This window comes from Vanessa tameamea, chromosome 17 (assembly GCF_037043105.1).
Source record: "Vanessa tameamea isolate UH-Manoa-2023 chromosome 17, ilVanTame1 primary haplotype, whole genome shotgun sequence".
NCBI lineage: Eukaryota > Metazoa > Arthropoda > Insecta > Lepidoptera > Nymphalidae > Vanessa > Vanessa tameamea.
Genome location: NC_087325.1, coordinates 1,832,240 through 1,851,528, shown reverse-complemented (window position 1 = coordinate 1,851,528; position 19,289 = coordinate 1,832,240). Strand labels below are relative to the sequence as shown.

Sequence of the window (19,289 nt, the reverse complement as noted above, 5' to 3'; positions counted from 1 at the left end):
ATATATATATTATTTTGTTGGGTCCCGGGACTGTTGCCACAGATTCCTTAATTCCAGAACTGGTCATGAATCATGGTCAGAATAACCAGAGTACGATTTTGGAGAACCGGTAACTTTGGTGTACATTGGGTGAGTACTGAAAATTTTTCATTCTATGTTTAGTGGGATATTGACGGTTTATATTACTTATGGTGTGAATAGGCACAAGTACACCACCATTGGGTTGTACGTTTGTCCTCTGCCTTCATAAATATATTACAAAAAAAAAACCTATAAACGTTAAACCGGGTATATTTTACAAAAGATTTACTTATTGTATATATTTTAAAATGATCTTGTAACTCTAAACCCATATGACAGTTAATTTACATAGAGCGATTGCCTTCTGACCTTTGCGAACATTTAAAGGTGAACCGGTGAGACAACGTCACGACATTAAGACTTTAAACGTTACATATACCTAAAATCGAACTCACGATCTCCGAAGGTACGGTTCACCGTTAAGACCATCTTTAAGCTGATCAGATTACGATAAAAGATATTTTTAAACTTCGAATTCATCAATCAATGGAAACAATTACATCTATTCTATACATAAGTATAATAGTTACCTTCTATATTAATATTATAAATGCGAAAGTAACTCTGTCTGTCTGTTGCTCTTCCACGATCAAGCCATCGAATTTGTTGGGATTTGTATGTAGATCCCAATGAATGAGATGGTTTTTATGATGCCCGACTGAAAGATAACTAAAACAACACGTGCAAGATACCTGAAGATGCGTCGCGTTTCGGAGAAGGTTTAACTACTAAATATTATTACATAAGTATCTTCGCTTCAAAGTTTCGCCGGCTTTAAGTTTATAATATTAACGAGACAGCGTGAATTTCACATTCTTGTAGAATATAGATTATTTACCTCAGTGAAATAATCGTAAATGTCGTGTAGTTTCTGTTCATATACCATACATACCGTCAGTGGTAATGAAGTAAACTAAAGGCCAAAATGGTATTTTTTGATTTTAAGATTTAATGTAACGATTTTAAACCTCATTTCTCAATACGTACCATATTGGCGCTTAAGCCTCTTTTCCATTTCACTGTCTGATGTTATTTTAATTAGTGAAATTTGTGTATAGTTATTTTATAAAAAAACCACGACCACACAAAGCGGGAATCACAAAGCACTAAACAGAAATTACACACGAAACTCAAACACGATGATTAGATCCGAACACAGACGAGTCACGTCGCGCCAATTAGAAAACGGTTCGGAATTAATTTGAAAATGGAACACTCGATTTTGATGTAGTGGATGTCATGTGTCCCTTGTTAGGACCTTGACTCTAATTTATGTTTTAACAGACGAGACCAGAGTTCAAATTGCTTTGTATACAGCTAAGTTAAAAGCAAGATAATAGATAGAAAACAGAACTTCGTCTGGATAATGTTATTGAAATTTATACTCTACGTAGTACGTTCAAAGTTGAAAATCGAACGGTCAAAGGCGATGTAATTAGTAAAAGTGTCCTACAAGGACCCATATTTTTTAGACGTATATATTTTCCCGAGATAGATAATTTATATACGAATATGAATTTTATTAATTCAATAAGCGAGACTGTTTACTTTTATTTTTCTACGAGAACAAATTAGCGACTATACCGCTCATGTATGTGAGTATTTTGTGTTTTAAATGTCGTGTACAATAAAGTCCTGGTGGTAGGGATTCGTGTAAGGGTACTTATGGAAGCAGATACCACTCACTCATCGTATTTCAGTTCGAATGGTGAGTGAGCCGGTGAATTAAAGACACAAGGGACATAACATCTTACCTTCCAAGGCTGGCAGGACATTGGCGATGTAAGGAATGGTTAATATTTCTTATAGCGAAAATGTCTAAAACCATCAGCTGTCCCATTTGACGGCCGCCTATGGTTTTAATAAAATAATACCGGCTAAGTGCGAGTAGACTCGCGCACGCATAGTTCCGTACCATTATCTATAAAAACGGCATAAAATCATGAGTGTTGTAAAACCCCTTAAATATTTATTTTATTCTTCTTTTAAGTATTTGTTGTTATAAGGCAACAGAAATACATCGTCTAACTATCACGGTTCGTGAGATATAGCCTGGTGACAGACGTACAGAAGGACGGACGGACGGACAGCGGAATCTTAGTAATAGGGTACGTTTTACACTTCGGGTACGGAACCCTAGAAAGAGTAATATGTTTGATTTGATTTTTATAACATATGATGTAGTAGCAGATTCCTGTAACAGCGTATATATATTTATATGTCCATAAAGTCCCGTTTATATCGGGGTCACGATACAGCGAGTTTCACATCGACCATCGTTTATCTGATTGTCCGTCCATTACGGAATGACACAGGAATTTATGTATAGATTTCTATTTAATGTTTCCTTCGGGACATATTTCTTGTTTCTTTTGTATCGACGGATATTAATATTATTCATAGCTATCTATATTTACTAATACAAGAGGAGTTTTCTTAGCGTCTAACTAAAGAAACTTATACTAAACGTTGCAGCACGTTTAGAAGGTTTATTGTATAGCATTACTATAGAAATAGTTGCGCTTCGCAGTTTCGCGCGCTTGTAATCGAAGCAATTGTCTGATAAGCGTTAATTTCATACTTCTGGTCCTTTATATATTTAAATATTAAAAATGATAATATACATCAAACTTATACGAGAAGATTCATCACAAGATGTTATTTAATCAGTAGCTATGCTTCGCAGTTTTGCGCGCTTCAAATAAAAACAATAGTCTTGATAAAGTTAATTTCATAAATTAGGTCCTTTTAAAAATATATATCTAAAGATAAAATTATATATTTTGCATTCAATTAAAGCTCGTCTCGTCACAAACGAGGCGATCATACTCCGTGACCGCATTCGCACACGGAAATTGTAGCTGTAACAGCAGGTACAGTAAAGATTCTCTTCACAATGGTGGTTCCATTGAATTTAACACTGATATTCTTTAGAAAAGAACACAGTTCAAATGAATGTTGTAGGTTAGAAATATTTGAACCTCGTTTATCATTACGTGTGCTTATTAACAAGATTCGGCCGTCACGAGAAATATAAAGTTAAACATTTAGAGTCAATATAAAATTGTTGTAAATATATTGTGACGTAACTGTATGTATTTAAACTTTGTTAAGAACATTCCGAAAGGAGTCTGAAATTCCAAGATTATAAATAGATCTGACAACTCTCTTTGGCCAAAAAAAATATCTGTAGCGTACCCAGAGTACCAAACACGTTTCATATTAATATATACATATATTATATTACATAGGTATCTATAAATTATGATTGCTTCTCAACATTTTTTTAACATTAATTATTTATTTTCCTAAATCGTCGTTTGGACTTTAAACCCCCCTGGTTTAAAGTAATATGAATGTTTTATGATCCCTTACAAAGGGTATCGACCTTTCATAAAACTCAATCTAACCTGTGTTAAGCCAACCGAATGCCGACATTGCCGACTTTTCACCTACTCCCATAGCAAATAAAACATACGGACGAAAAATCGTAAATAAACGCGTCTACCATTCGAATGACCTATAAACTTTTTAATGATTGCCAGAACCTGGTGAAAATATAGTCTAATGTCATCTTTGTAGATTACAACATCATAATCTTGGGAGTAAATTTGTTCCCTAAGGGTGTTTTTAATGAGCGGAAAAATATGTAACAAGCGCCTCTGCTCTATTATTTCGTCGTTAATTCATTTTAACATTTTTATTGATCACACTTGTTTCTAAGACACATTAGGATTTTATATTTAATACATATTATCGAAACTGTTCTGCTCCTTAGTGGGAGTAACTGATTACTTCATTTTTAAAATTGGAAATAAAGTCGAATAAAGTTGTCTATAATATCAAACACTTGCAAGATTAGATACAACATAACTATGTTAATAAAAATAAACTATCTATCATTGTAATGATTTAACTAGTTAAACTGTACGTACAAAAACTGCGCAGTCCAATTAAGATAAACGATTTAACGAGCCACACTTTAACTTTATCCAAGTTCATTTTACTTTCTTTTGCACGCGCTTAGAAACTGCTAAGTAAACGCGAAGTTACACTCGAGCGAGTAGCTCGGTTAAAAGTCAAATTTCTGACCGTCAAGAATCATAAATCCTCAAGGAAAACTCAGTATGGGTATATCCGCGTGTATCGTTAGACAGGTGAATTTATAATAAACATCAAAAGAAACGTGCTTAGCGACCGTGAAGTGTATTGTGCCTCGGTAATGTCACCTGTACTTACACGAAGCACTTGAGAATGGTGCTTTTATCAATATATGAATGAATTTAATATATTTTCTCTTTACGTAACGAAAGTTAGGTATTGAATGTTGTTGCGTGAATAAGAAATAAACCAAAGATGTAACATACAGTTGGAACGTAGTTGTTTCCGCTGTATATAAGAAATATTTAACAACAGTAAAGAATTAAAATCGCGTGTGAATTTAAATAATAACAAAAGATAAGTTTAAAACCATTGGTAATAGAAAAAGGAAAAGATGAAAATAAAGGAAGTCGCCTGCAGAAAGCTTTTTCGTTACGTGACGATTTCTGCTCGTTAAAGATTACGAGAATGTACATTTTTTTTTATTTTCTAATATTAGCTATTTATATTTTTATTTTTGTAAAATTGCAACGATACATACAAAGTCAGCCATATACAGCCATTTCAACTCCATACATATGCTGATAAATCGAACGAATTCATTGAAATTTTAAACTGTGTTCCACCATTTAAAAAAGGCGTATTAGTCTGTCAGTTAGCCAAGAAAAATTGGCTCTAATTTGTCCGTTTTCAAGGCTCCCCGCAGCGTTGCGTCACGTACCAGAGTCATACGTGACAGTTTTGCGAATAGCCACCAAAATCCCTTGCATACCACATACTAAGTATAAAAGTCAGATCGACAAATTTGAGTCCATGATTAAAGTCAGGTTGATAATTTCTAGCACTTTGTAATGTTGTAGGTGCTGTGACAAAAAATCATCAATCAATTACCGTAGCATGCACAGGCTTTTACGGACCATACCAGGCACATATTCTACCCCCAAACAGCAAAACTTAATAGAGGTAATGTTGTGTTCCAGTTTTAAAAGCGAGTGTAGTTACAGGCAAAAGGGACATACCATCCTTACAAGGGTGATAGCGTATTGGTGAAGTGATAGATAACCGAAAAAAAAAAATGAATCGGATGATCATAAGACTAAATGTGCATGGATGAAAACAAATTAGCGTAGACCCCAAATGAATTGAATTATACACTTATAGAGCCTTCATATATATGAGAGGAAAAGCTACTCGTTTAAAATATATATTGACAAGTATGCAGAATGCAAAATAATCGGAATGATCTAAACTGACCACGCGGTATTCATACTAACGATGCTTTAGCTAAGGACTCGCCTCCACTTGTCAGATTTACTCAAATAGGTAACAAGTACGTCTGTTGGGAAATGGAAATTTGAACGCAAATCATTACGCGTTGTGTTAGCGGAAACGAACGAATTTCATAAAGTATCCGAAAGTGGATGTCACTTTCAAAAGATACGTCTCGTTAAACGTTATACTTTGTGTTTAAAGTTTATGCCGACATCCACAATAATTAGCATCGAAACTAAATTATATTTTTAAAATTTTAATTAAATTAATTCATTTAATTTAAAGCAAAACAATATTATCTAGAATAATCCGAATAAGTCTCCGTGTAACAATTCTTTATTCAAATAAAAACTAAGTGTTTATGAATAAAATATAGGGTTGCCTCTATTAAGGAGTATAGAGGCTTTGAAATTATGTATTTGCGAATTTGAACTTTACCACGATGAGTTTAGGGTGTTTATTTTTTATTTGATACGAAAAGCTAAGGAGCTGTCCTATGGGACACTTCTTTTAAGGTCCATGAAATGTTTGAATCATGTCCCTCTAATATATTTATAGGTGCCGTGATAAAAAAAACTTACTTTTAAAATTGTACATATGTTATAGGTTTGAATTTTATTTGTTGTTTATCACTCAAAAACTATTAAACTCACATAATACTTATCTTAAGAATAGGTAATATGTTTTATATTTTAGAAACTTTCTTTAAAGAATGGAGTGTTCTGGGTTCACATCATAATACGGAAATTATATTAGAAAACAAATTCTCTACCAGCCCGTATGGGAAGTAGTTATCTTCGTATATACACATAGACTCTGGGTTTGTAGAATGTAAACCACTTTTACACTATATTTTGAGTCCAATACTGGGCTGTGGTGATTTGGAGCTTATTCAAACACGTTGCTCCATTTTGGATTGGCGGATATACAAGTGGCGAATTCTCAGAGACATGCAGGTTTCCTCACAATGTTTTCTACCGCCGAGCATAAAATGAATTATAAACACAAACTGAACTTATTATTAGCTTGTAAATTCATGGCTTTAAACCCGCACTATTCGCTTAAGCTTCACGTGTTTGACCACAGTACCAATACCATACTGTCTAAGGTAGTATGACTCTATGATTAATGTATTCAGGAGCTTTTGTATCATAATTACCGATAGGTTAATAATGATTACAAAACTGTAATCATTATTTTCATTATCATTAAGTCGTTAATATTATAATTGAGAAGATGAAGTTCTAATTAACTTCTTTAATCATCGTTCAGTCTTTTGTACTTTCACTTTGGTTCTTACGCCATGAATGCTTCAGGCTGCGAGAGACCTTTGCGGTAATAAGAAATCTCCATATCATTTAGGATGTATAATATAATTAATATCACTCTTACTGCTATGATATTAAGTACTATTTTCGGTAATTTTAAAACAAGTCATATGATGAATATTCGTAGACGCATGTATACATTATACAATTTAATATTTGTAAATAATTATTGAATATACATCGCCCATGCGCCACCAACCTTTGGGGCTAAAATGTTTTGTCCCTTGTCCTTGTAGTTGCACTGGCTCACTCACCCTTCAAACCGGAACCCAATAATACTAAGTATTGTTGCTTTGCTTGCTTGCACGAAACCCTACCACCAAGTGACCATACAGTACAGTACTCTAAGTCTCATTTACCACACTTACATGTATACGTAATATTTATAAAACGACGACAAATTAAACACCAAATTAAAAAACAAAACAGCGTTTATATTGTGGTTAAAATCAGAAAGCCTAGTTAAGTTTACTGGTCGTATGTTGGGCTTAGACATAAGACCAGGTGGCAAGTAAATTAGTTGGAGCCATAAATACGGAACCTTTACGAAGCTGTGCGGTAAAAGTAATATATTAAACGACTCGCAATTAACTTCATGTCAAACACAGCATACTCTTTTTTATTTATTTTTAAGTGCTTCTGTACAATTGAACACTATTAATAACGTTATTGATGTGGCGTTTCCTTGCTCAATAAGACAAAGATATATACAGGTGGTTAATAGTATAGAAGATACAGGGTTAAGTAAACATGCGGGTTTAAATCCAGGAAAGTATTAAGTTTCCATGCATGCTTATAATTTGGACACAAAAAAAATATTTCCTTAGAATGTTCATTGCTGTAAAGCAGCTTGGTGGCTGGCTTTAACCTGAGTTTTGTATGTGTGTACAAATAAATTATATAGTTGTCTCAGTTTTTTTGCATGTGCTAGTGAGATGAAAATATAATGTGTGACGTTGTCTTTTTCGAGCTCGTCACGTGAGATGTCATGGTGAGAACGTTAACGTATAATGATGAACTCATACTACCAAATGCAATTTCATACTTAAATACTTACTTACTTCATATTGCAAGTCGTACTAGGGGTACTGTGCAAACTGTGACCGAGACGGTCGCTGTACTTTTATTGTTCCAATTAGATTTCAGTATATAATTAGTATAACAAAGTAGGATTTAAATTAGTACTTATTAAGTACTCATTTACGTCTGTAACTGTTTTCATAATAATATTAGCTACATTATAAGGTTCTTAGGATACTGTTCTCTTATTTTAGTAGTCGCAATTTTAAACCTTGAATTCGCTGCAGTAAAATAAATTCTAATATGTTGAAGATTATAATCAAATTTTAAACAGGTTACAATTACGCCGAGTCAAAGAAAAAAATGTAATTATTCAATAAAAAAATATATGTATACCTATAAATCAACTAATAAATCAATCAAATAATAAATAAGCAATCATTCATTTAAAACACTATAGTTTTTACGCAAGAGTTCACACGCTCTGTTATCATGCGATCGACTCACGCGCAGGTAACGGAGTGGACAGCCCTGACATTATTTAATAAACAAATAGTCGTATTCTAATATGTACTGAATAAATAAAACTTAACTTATTACTAATTACACTAAGTAAGACGTTGTTTATTCTCAGTTTGGGTATAATTGATTATTTGAGTATTTTACGTAATTATTGATTGTTAAGTGTGCTGAGATGTAGGTTCCCGATGCTATCAGTTTTGGAAAATTATATTTATATCTTAACTAATTATATATTTTAATAAAGTGAGGGTGAATGTGTTTTATATTTCATCTCGTTATTATTATTATTATAAAGATATTAGATTATTATCTTTTAATTAATAGCAGCAAACATCAATCTTTCCTAAATGTAACAATTGTTTCGATATCGAAAGGATAACGTCGATGTTCTAGTTTTAGCTTGCGTCTTTGCTCACATATGAGGGGGCAAAGGGTCAGGTAGCTTACGTCTTTTGAGAAGCCCCAGAAAACGTGTATGCAACATTTTATAATGATCGGTTTATAAGTCAAACGTGAAAATCGTAACGGACAAATAAATTAACTTTCATATTCATAATATCAGTTAGTTTTACAATTACAAATCCTTAGCTAAAGTATGATTTGATTCATAAAACAAAATCAAAGTTACCTTCAACTCAACTCTATTAAATATAACGTCCCGTAAGAGTCAGCAAAGAAAATTCGAGGTGGGAATTTTCACAAAAAAAAAAACATTCGTAGACTGGATATTCGGTGGGTTAACTCGTAAATTGGGGTTTAACGAGGAAAAAATATCAAATCGCCGGAGCCAGGGTTGCCAAATGTGCTCATATTTTCGAACTAAATAAATCATAGAACTTTTTTTTTTTAATAAGCGAAGAAACCTTGTTTAGAGAGTGTTGTTATTTCAGGATGTACATTCAGACATTTATGAATATTTTGACATGCTTTTAAATTTTGGAATTATAGACACAAAGAACAGGCACCTTAATTACCAATCTTTCGAAGAAAATAAATGTTTGAATATATTTTATTTTCTAAATTATTGTTTTATGAGTTAATAATTGCACAGTAGAAATAAATGTTATAACATTGATAACCGAAAAATTGCTAGCGTCACGATCGTTAAAGTAACTCCTTTGAATTTGAAATTAGACTAGAACTAGATTAATTCAATTGAACTTATTTACTAGATTAATCTTATATTTTTTTTAGTTTTCTTTCTTATTTATTTACTTTCTTTTGAATACCAATTAAAATTCAAAGTTGATTTATATATCTACGAAAATTTATTTATTTTATGATCATCAACATAACACACAAATAACTTAAACTAAAACAATAATAGTAAAGAGCAGACGAAACCTAACAGTAGGTTACACAGATCATTTAAAATTAGAATAATATAAATCGGAATACTGAACAACCACTCGGAATATTAATAAATGTATATATTTGGTCAATATAAACAGTTCACGACAACCTTAACAATATCACATTAACTTGACCCGCTGACAATGTAACGTGGAAATAAGGAAATACATCACATTTGTTCGAACGGTTAGAGCCACGCTGACACACACAATTTTATCGTATTATATCGGTACGTTGGACGCGTATAAATTGTTTATTTTTTTTTTATATTCGAATAGAAAGGTTACAATCATATCAAATTTATTTATTTATACGTCTAGATAGGTTGTCAAAGCTGTTTATTTGTCGAAAAATAGTAGCCAACAGTTGGCCATTAAGTACGAGCACCGAGTGTGCTTAACTAGTATGACGTTTAGCGAGTGTCGAGTTTCGCAGTCACGCACACCAAGATAATAAAATTGGCTTGATTGATTTCGATATAATCTAAGTATTATATGTATATAGTTATATATAGTTTTTAATATATTGAGATTACGAAACTTTGTCAAAGGTAAAGTAAGGTACATGTAGTTGGGTACTGTAACTGTAATTAATATGTACTTTAGGTTAAATCATAGGTCAGTTTTGGTGTATGCACTTAGAGATGCAATGTTTGTTGTGTAACTTTGTCTTGCTACGATTGATTAATCTTATATTTATGTACGTCTGCTTAAACTTACGAGTTATGCAACTAATTGAGGTTAAAAAAATGTTAATTTATTTAATAACAATTAAATCTCTAACTAGTGGCCTCTTGACTCTAACAAACATATTAGACTCCCTTCGGGATGTTTTTATTGTTGACAACAATAAATACATCTTCACAATGTAGATCTTTTTGAAATATTCCGTAGTCATTTGACTTGGCATATTACTCAATACAAGATTATAATAATGATTTATGGACTAAGTATTTTTTATATAAAATTTAATTGTACTCTATTCAAATACTCTGTCGTCAAAATGGTGGAAATGCTTTTTTAATAATAGTTTTGAATCTATCGGCTATGATAACGTTATATCAATCGGTTTATTATTTTTTTGTAATAAAGAAATAAACTCGCCTTTTCATATAATAAATTACTTATAACATTATATTAACAGCTTCTAAATTTCCCACTGCTGGGCTAAGGCCTCCTCTCCCTTTGAGGAGAAGGTTTTGGAGCATATTTCACCACGCTGCTTCAATGCGGTTTGGTGGAATACACATGTGGCAGAATTTCGTTGAATTTAGACACATGCAGGTTTCCTCACGATGTTTTCTTTTACCGCCGAGCACGAGATGAATTATAAACACAAATTAAGCACATGAAAATTCAGTGGTTTTTTTTTATTTTATTTCATAGGTGGCAAACGAGCAGGAGGCTCACCTGATGGAAAGTGACTACCACCGCCCATGGACATCTGCAACACCGGGGGGCTTGCAGGTGCGTTGCCGGCCTTTTAGGTAAGAGTACGCTCTTTTCTTGAAGGTTCCCAAGTCGTATCGGTTCGGAAAAACCGTCGGCGAAAGCTGGTTCCACAGAGTGGTTGTGCGAGGCAGAAAATGTCTTAAAAATCGCGCGGTTGTGGATTTTCGGACGTCTAGGTGGTGCGGGTGATATTTGGAATTTATAAGGTGCTTGTCTGGTTTTGATTCCGAAATCATCGGTTAAGATGCACGCGTTCTAACCACTGGGCCATCTCGGCTCACAGTTACTTATATAGTCGTCATTAATTTCATCAAGTCTTCGATATAATAAATCACTTCAATAGAATGTATGTGTGTATGACATGTCGTGATATAATCGGATTGTTTTTCGTTGTTCGGTTTGTTTGTCACGATGTTCGATTACGGTAATACGAAGCAAATGTCAGGTCGCGGTCGTTATTGTCTCGTTATAAAGAACATGTGTGGAAAATCATATTGGTTTACAATTGTTTATGCACGTGTTTGGTTTATACAGGATGATTCGTCGGTTACATGGGTTATGATTTTATAGCATCTGTATCTGTATCTATATTGATTACCTCATTGGTTTAGTGGCTAGATATATGGCCGAATATCTCGGGAATCAAACCCCAAGCCGGGGCGATAAAATGTTATTGAATTTTTCTATCGAAGCACGTGAAGGCGATGGTCCTGCGCTTGAGGTCTTGCAAGTCGTGTCGGGTTGCCGTCCCATCGGTTAATGAGGGGAAAGGAACCTTCGTAGTTCGGTAGTCGGTCATTACGATATCAAGCGGTGTTTCCTTGGATTTGGGCCCGTGACCAAATATTACGAAACTCATAAGTATTCTAATCATTGAATATTAAACTTTTTTATATAATAAATAAAATTGTTGACATTGTAATCCGTATTTCAAAATCTGCAATTAATGTAATTGTTCGAAATTACGTATAGCCTCTATTAAGGCGTATTCAATAAGGATCGTGCGTATACCATTAGTGTCATGTCACCCAGAATCTAAACACTTACTGATTTTGATTAATAAGATGCCATTGCATTCACAGAAATGAGGGCTGACGTAAGCTGTATGATGCCATCAGCACACGGTCGATCCGCGTAAAACCTATTCCGAGCGGACTTCTACTTTTAAAGATCAAGAGTTTTCGTTGCGTTTTGAAATAAGAAAAGAAAGAATAGATACTTATTTCAAAATTATACATTTTTTATGTTGAAATGAGGCTAATGTGCTTTAAATTAGTGTTTCTAGGTTAAGGTGACTTAAGTGAGTGATCATTTCGTATATTTGAATGACGATCACTAAAGTCAATTGTACCATTGAGATGCGGTGCACGAACGTAGTGACCGAATTAATCTAAAATTTTACTACATTTTAACACAAGTATGATTAGCTAAATTGTCTAAAATGTTTTACGTTCTGTTAATAATAATTTACCGGCGAAACGTATCATAATCGACTGTTATTTTAATTTAGTGAGCAGCAGCTTGTAATTATATTACTGCTCGGTTGCTTTTTTTTTAGGTTCGTAGCTTATTCTATCACTCTTCTTCAAAATAGGTTGGTCGAAGCAACGTATGTGCAAAATTTTAATCCTTGAACATGTTCTCTCATTTATGGGTAAACTCATTGATGATTGCCTGGATTTGAACCTACAATATACGTTAATATTATTGACGTATTTTAGCCACTGGGCAAACACGGACTTTATAAGATGATTCATTAATTATTCGAAAAATAAATTAATTAGTAATACATTTTTATTCGAATTGAATTAATTACAACGAAATAAATAGAAAATCTATGAATGGTAGTTTGAATTTAAAGTCAATGGCACTGAATCCAAGACCTTGACCTCTAGAGCTAGTGGTATTAACATACAATGTATTGAGGATATGACGCTTGTTGCGACTGCCCCTCTCAATATTCACACTCGTCTAACCTCCACATTCATTGTTTTCAACGAGTTGGTTTTTTCGTTTAAATAATAGAAATACAAAGTAGGACAGTAGTGTCATACATTTTTTTATTAACTCGTTTTATTTTTAGGCACTGCAGTGAGATTCTGTAAGATTTCACTTCGTATCTCACTCGTGAAATCCATTTGATCCCATATATTTTATAATTATTATAGCAACCATATCACATTCTGACATTTCATAATCATGTTCTGATATGAGATCCGAGTTTCTTGTTACAGGACAGCCCTACTGATCGTAAATCTAATTCGGATGGTTTTTAAGCTATTATTATATTTAAAAAAAAACTATTCATATGTTTGTATATTTACATGAATAAATATGTTATAAAAAATTATGATTAAGATATTAATCATTGAACATCACAATTTTTGTGAAGTGTTACAAATATTAATGACTAGTTTTCATCTACGTGCTATATTTTAGGCTTTACGTACAGTAAGGCTTGGGGTTCAAGCTGGCTTTAAACCAAACATCATCAAATTCGGTTCAGTGACAGCAGAGAAAAATACTTTCACATTTATAATAATAATATAATAATAAATAAACAGCCCGTAAATTTCCCACTGCTGGACTAAGACTGCCCGGTCGGTGTTAAAACTAGATCGATATTGAAAAAAACATTAAAACCCATTTATTTCCAGTTCACAACATCTATTTGCATACGAACACATACCTTTATAAACAAGAATACATTGACAATAATCGTGTGATAAACCCTGACGGAATGAAGCTCTACATACATACATTAACAGCCCGTAAATTTCCCACTGCTGGACTAAGGCCTCCTCTCCCTTTTCGAGGACGGAAGGTTAGGAGCATATTCCACCATACTGCTCCAATGCGGGTTGGTGGATACACATGTGGCAGAAATCTGTTGAAATTAGACACATTCGCTGTTTTCCTTCACCGCCGAGCACGAGATGAATTAGAAACACAAATTCAGCATATGAAAGTTCAGGGGTGCTTGTCTGGGTTTGAACCCGCAATCATTTGTTAAGATGTATGCGTTCTAACCACTGGGCCATCTCGGCTCCCATAATATTAGTATTATAAGTATATATACATTATATTTATCTTTAAATATTTTTCTTTAAATCTATATATATATAGATTTAAATAACAACCCATAACAGTGCTGCTGATGAGTAGATTTCATTACTGCAATAAAAGTAAGCTGTGCTATCTTAAATACATTAAAGTTCAGTGGTGCTTGCCCAGGTTAGATCCTGAAACTGTTAATGTTTACGTTTTCTAATCACTGTAACATCTGGGCTCTAACAATATGCCAATATATGAAATACACACACGTACAAAGTACGTCATACATTATTAATGTATCTTTAGATTAAGAGCTAGGAACCTCCAATAACGACGATGACTTTGCTATTATAATCCATTACGAAGCGATTTTCTTTAGATACGAACTGCTTATTGATATACTAGCTAAACCTGCAATTGTACCCGTGAATTAAAAAACCTTACCAATAGCACACCAAACCGTCACTGCCATTTTAACTACTCGACGGGTGAATTTAAAAAAAGTAGCCTATGTTCCCGGAACTCGAACTATCTTCATATTAAATGTAATCTAAATCGGTTCAGCGATTTAAGAGGTAACAGACAGAGTTACTTTCGTATTTATAACATTAGTATTTAGTGTAGACGTGAAGGTACTGACTACCTACTTCAAGTTTATTCGGAAAATTTATTACGAGTAATATTTTAAATGCCAACTGTCATGAAAACCGATCTTCATGAAATTTGCATACACTCGTTTTTGTGTTGGTAGGCGGACGATCAAATAGATCTGACGGTACGTGGTCACCACCGTCTATAGACTTAGCACTGTCAGCAATATTGACTATTTCTTAAATAGCCAATGCCACCAATCTTGGAACTAAGTTTTTATATGTCTTGTGCCTGTTTTACACTGACTCACCCTTTAAACCGAAAAACAACGAAACTAAGTATTGCTGCTTGGCGGTAGAATATCTGATGAGTTGGTAGTACCTACCTCGATATACTTGCACAAAGTTCTACTCACAAGTTAAAGTGTTTCGATTATGTTGAATGTGTGATCTTGTATGTAAAATTTTTAGTTTGCATAATTACATAATGTATAATATCTTATTAAAAAAACAACATATAATACGTATTTTTCTCTCTTAGTTTTTGATTTCTACTGCTGAAAATTTTAAAGTGTAAACGGTGTTTCCCAAGAGATAAACTGTATACCTTCCTATTAATTACCCCTTACTTACAAACTGAATAACAATACTCTAAAACGAATATAATACTTAAAAACTAATTGCTTTCCACTATAAATTTAAAAAAGAATACCTACGAAAGAACGAGAACAAGTTTGGTTTACGTTCAGGTAAAATTCTCACAACAAACGTCTTAGAACAAAAGTCGCCAGCCGAAGCCGTAACGCCATCGAATAAATCCCCATTAACGGGTAACTTCAAACTATAAACATTTGAACTGTTTACAAAACTATCGTCACTTCGGTATATTTGTTTAACAATGCTAATGTCGCCAGTTCGATTCTCGATTGTGACAACGTGAATTAATGAGTCTGTTTACTTGCCCCCGCGGTTCCGGGCATCAATCAAATCCAAGAATTACTATCCGATGTTTGTTCGATTTTGACTATAATTTCATTTGAATTAGGTTCGGTTTTTGTATGGCAATTAAAATTGAATCGTTTCTGAATGGAGTTATTTTAGTAACTATTTTTATTATAACACTAGACGACTGCCCGCTACTCCATCTACGACTATTTTATTTTTTTCGTAATTCCGTTTATTTCTGAGTCCACATTTTATATCCACGTCAAACCTTATATGTCAATCTGACGTAAATAAAAAAAAAAGTATATTACAGTACTTTCGTGCAAACATTCATAACAACATCCTATGTTTTGTTACAAATCGCCAAGAGTGTTTTTATCGCGCCATCAACGGTCACAACGCGGTCAACGACCCGACACGTGACAGGTGTTTTGCATGACTCATGCGCATGTTATCCTACAATGATTTTTAATGTACGATACATGCATAATTTTTATCTTGGAATTTTTATTGCATTATAATATCTAGTTATCAAGTTCTCCCTTATTTAATGAAGTAGTAAATTGTTTTAATTTCATTGTTATGTATATATATCTTTAGTACATTATGTAACTTACGGTAATGTAGTTAAGAAAGCATTTGGTTAAATTGAAATTCAAGTCACCGAGTGCAGGTTCAAATACAGAATATCTCAAATGCACATACATATATCCAATGAATAAAACATTTAACAATCTGTCAAGCATATCTTATTATTCAATTATCTCCTAAGTTTTATACACAGGAATTTAAAGATCGATGTTACAATGGTAAATAAGTTTGACATTGCGAGATCAAAGCCACTTAGTTTTTGTTAGTCATTAGTATTAATAATTAAATTATAAAATATTGATATTAATATTGCAACCCGTGGTAGGGCTATGTGGAGTCCTGTCTAAGTGGGTTCCACCCACAGTGAGTCAGCTAGTACGCCATGGTAATTACAGAGGCGACTTATCTTAGATCCTGTCCTTACGAGTAGTATGTACTTAGTTTGTATTTACAGAGCCACGGGCAAACGTAACATTGTCTATTACTAATACTATAAAGGACTAAAATGTATTTGTTTGTAACGGGGTAAATCTCCGGAACTAATGATCAAATTCAAATATTTTGTCGCTGATATAAAAACTCATTATTCCTTTATATAATGAAGTATTCTATGTTAATAAACTGTACTCATACTAAGTCCACCCCGGGTAACTAGGAACATATATTTTTTAAACTGTTATACACTTGTTTTAAGAAACAAAATATATGTATATAGGGTGACTATTTTTATATATTTAAATTTTATACAGTATACTAGCTGTCGCCCGTGGCTTAGCTCTCGTTTTAGGTATTGGTTGTCAAGTGTTAGTTATAAAAAAGTAGCTTATGTTTATGGTTCAATGGTTTGAATGTGATAAGGTAGCTCAAACTCAAATTCCTTTAATCAACATAGAAGCATTACACTTTCTTATTGATGGTCAAATTAAACACTACCACCGGTTCGGAAAAAGGAACACCCTGACCTGAGAAGAACCGGCGAAAGAAACTAGCAGTCAGAGTTACTTTCGTATTTGTAATATTAGTAAAGATTTTTCTCAAAAGGTTTGTAAAAAACTGTGTCCATTTAAGTTTATTAAGCACTTTTGGAATATATTAAATATTTTAATTCGATCCATTAAATTCGATCATGTAATGAATATGTAAACCAAATATATTATGTTATAATATAAATCATAAAACACATAGACATGGGGCCCATAAAAATGATGTATTACATCCTCATTAGCCGCTAGATTAATTAATTACAGCCATTACTATTAGCGATGGCTAGCTTGTTAACGGTGTGGTAAAAAACACAGAACAAACACTATAACAGAAATGCCATCAATTACTAATATATTTTACAACAAAGAAAACTAATCACTTGACGCATTGATAATTTAAATAATCCTTTGTTTATTGTGACTTTTGGTATATATCACATGTATTTTTAAATAAGATGTTTCGTCCCTTGTGCCTGTAGTTACACTGGATCACCCATCAGACCAGAACAGAACAACACTAAGTATTGCTGCTTGGCAAGAATATATGATGAGTGGGTGGTACCTGAGTAGCAACAAGTAGAGTAATTAAAAGTATTAAACATAAATTTCATGGTAACAGTGTTTTCAAAGATAAATATTAAATATAAATATTTTATTTGGTTATAGGGTTTTGTGCTAGACCCGTAGATACTGCCCACCTAGCACATTTTCTACTGAAAAACATCATTAGTATTGTTGTGGTCCAGTTTAGAAGCGCATTGAAGATACAAGGGATACTTAAATTTCCTTCCTTGCATCAGATGACCTATTTGCCAGTCTTCCCACTAATCTATACTAATAATATAAATGAGATTAACTATATCCGTCTTTCTGTAGCTCTTTCGCAGCCAAATCACTAAACTGAATTCGGTGAAATTTGGTATGAACCAAACTCCAAGTCCAAGGAAGAATATAGCCTTTTTTATACTGAATACTAGTTGGAAATAAAAAAAATAGTAAAGAATGGTGAAATTCTCAATATTACACTCAAACAGACTCATGCCATTGCTGCGCTTCGTGTTTGTTCTTCGGTACAATATGATGACAATAATTAATTGATCGATGTAACATAATATGTCATACATAAACATATAAAGATATAGAATTCATTTGTACTTTGGTATTTAAAAATTTAAATTCCAAATAAAAAAAATATAATATTTACATACCTAAATAAATCTGCAATGACAATAGTGATGTGTTGTTTATATAAACGTTACGAACAGAATCGACGATTCGAGAGGAACTGAGTAATAATGATTCAGGCCTCGTTGATAATAAATGATAAAAATATTTATCATTGTCTCGTTTGCGACTATACGACACCCGCTGCTTCGCACCTACTTATAATATGCATCGAGTTGAATTTTGTTTGTAACTTAACATCCTTCCTGCTGGGGGGATGTTATTGAAGTTCACCATAGAGGTAGAATATAGTTTGTAATTATATAGTTTCTGTTTTAATTTTAAATTCGATTAATAATTACAATAATTACTAAAGTTTAATTTACCCCCTTCGGCTCACGTAGTAGGTACGTATTAGCGGGTTGTTGCTAGTTGTGTCCTCGGTTTAAACAATGTAGGCAGTTTATCGTTATTGTAAAAATAAATTGTGGAGGGCATTGGATCGAATTGATGTCGAAGTTTTTATAAAGGTCGTTACTCGATAGCATAGTTTGATCAGCTGCAATCCTTTTATAAACGCACAGTAGTGGGATGCTCAGTTAGAGATCAAATAAACTGACACGATGATCTTTAGGTAGCGCTGCCGAAAATATATTAATGAAAACGTCTGAAACTATTGCGCTAATATATAATAGTACTAATTATCGCCAGCCACTTCACTCGCATTTTAGGAGTTGATCGTTAGGTGACATAAAAACCCCATATCCTTCCTTGGAGTTTAAGTTTGCTTCGTACCAAATTTCATCAAATTCGGCTTAGTAGTTTGGCCGTGAA

General features: G+C 33.2%; 1 protein-coding gene across 2 annotated transcripts in view; it reads right to left on the bottom strand.

The window, feature by feature from the left end:
• LOC113394793 (uncharacterized) overlaps window positions 1-19,289 on the bottom strand; it is a 337,088-nt gene that overhangs the window by 202,406 nt on the left and 115,393 nt on the right. The gene's annotated exons all lie outside the window — the stretch shown is intronic.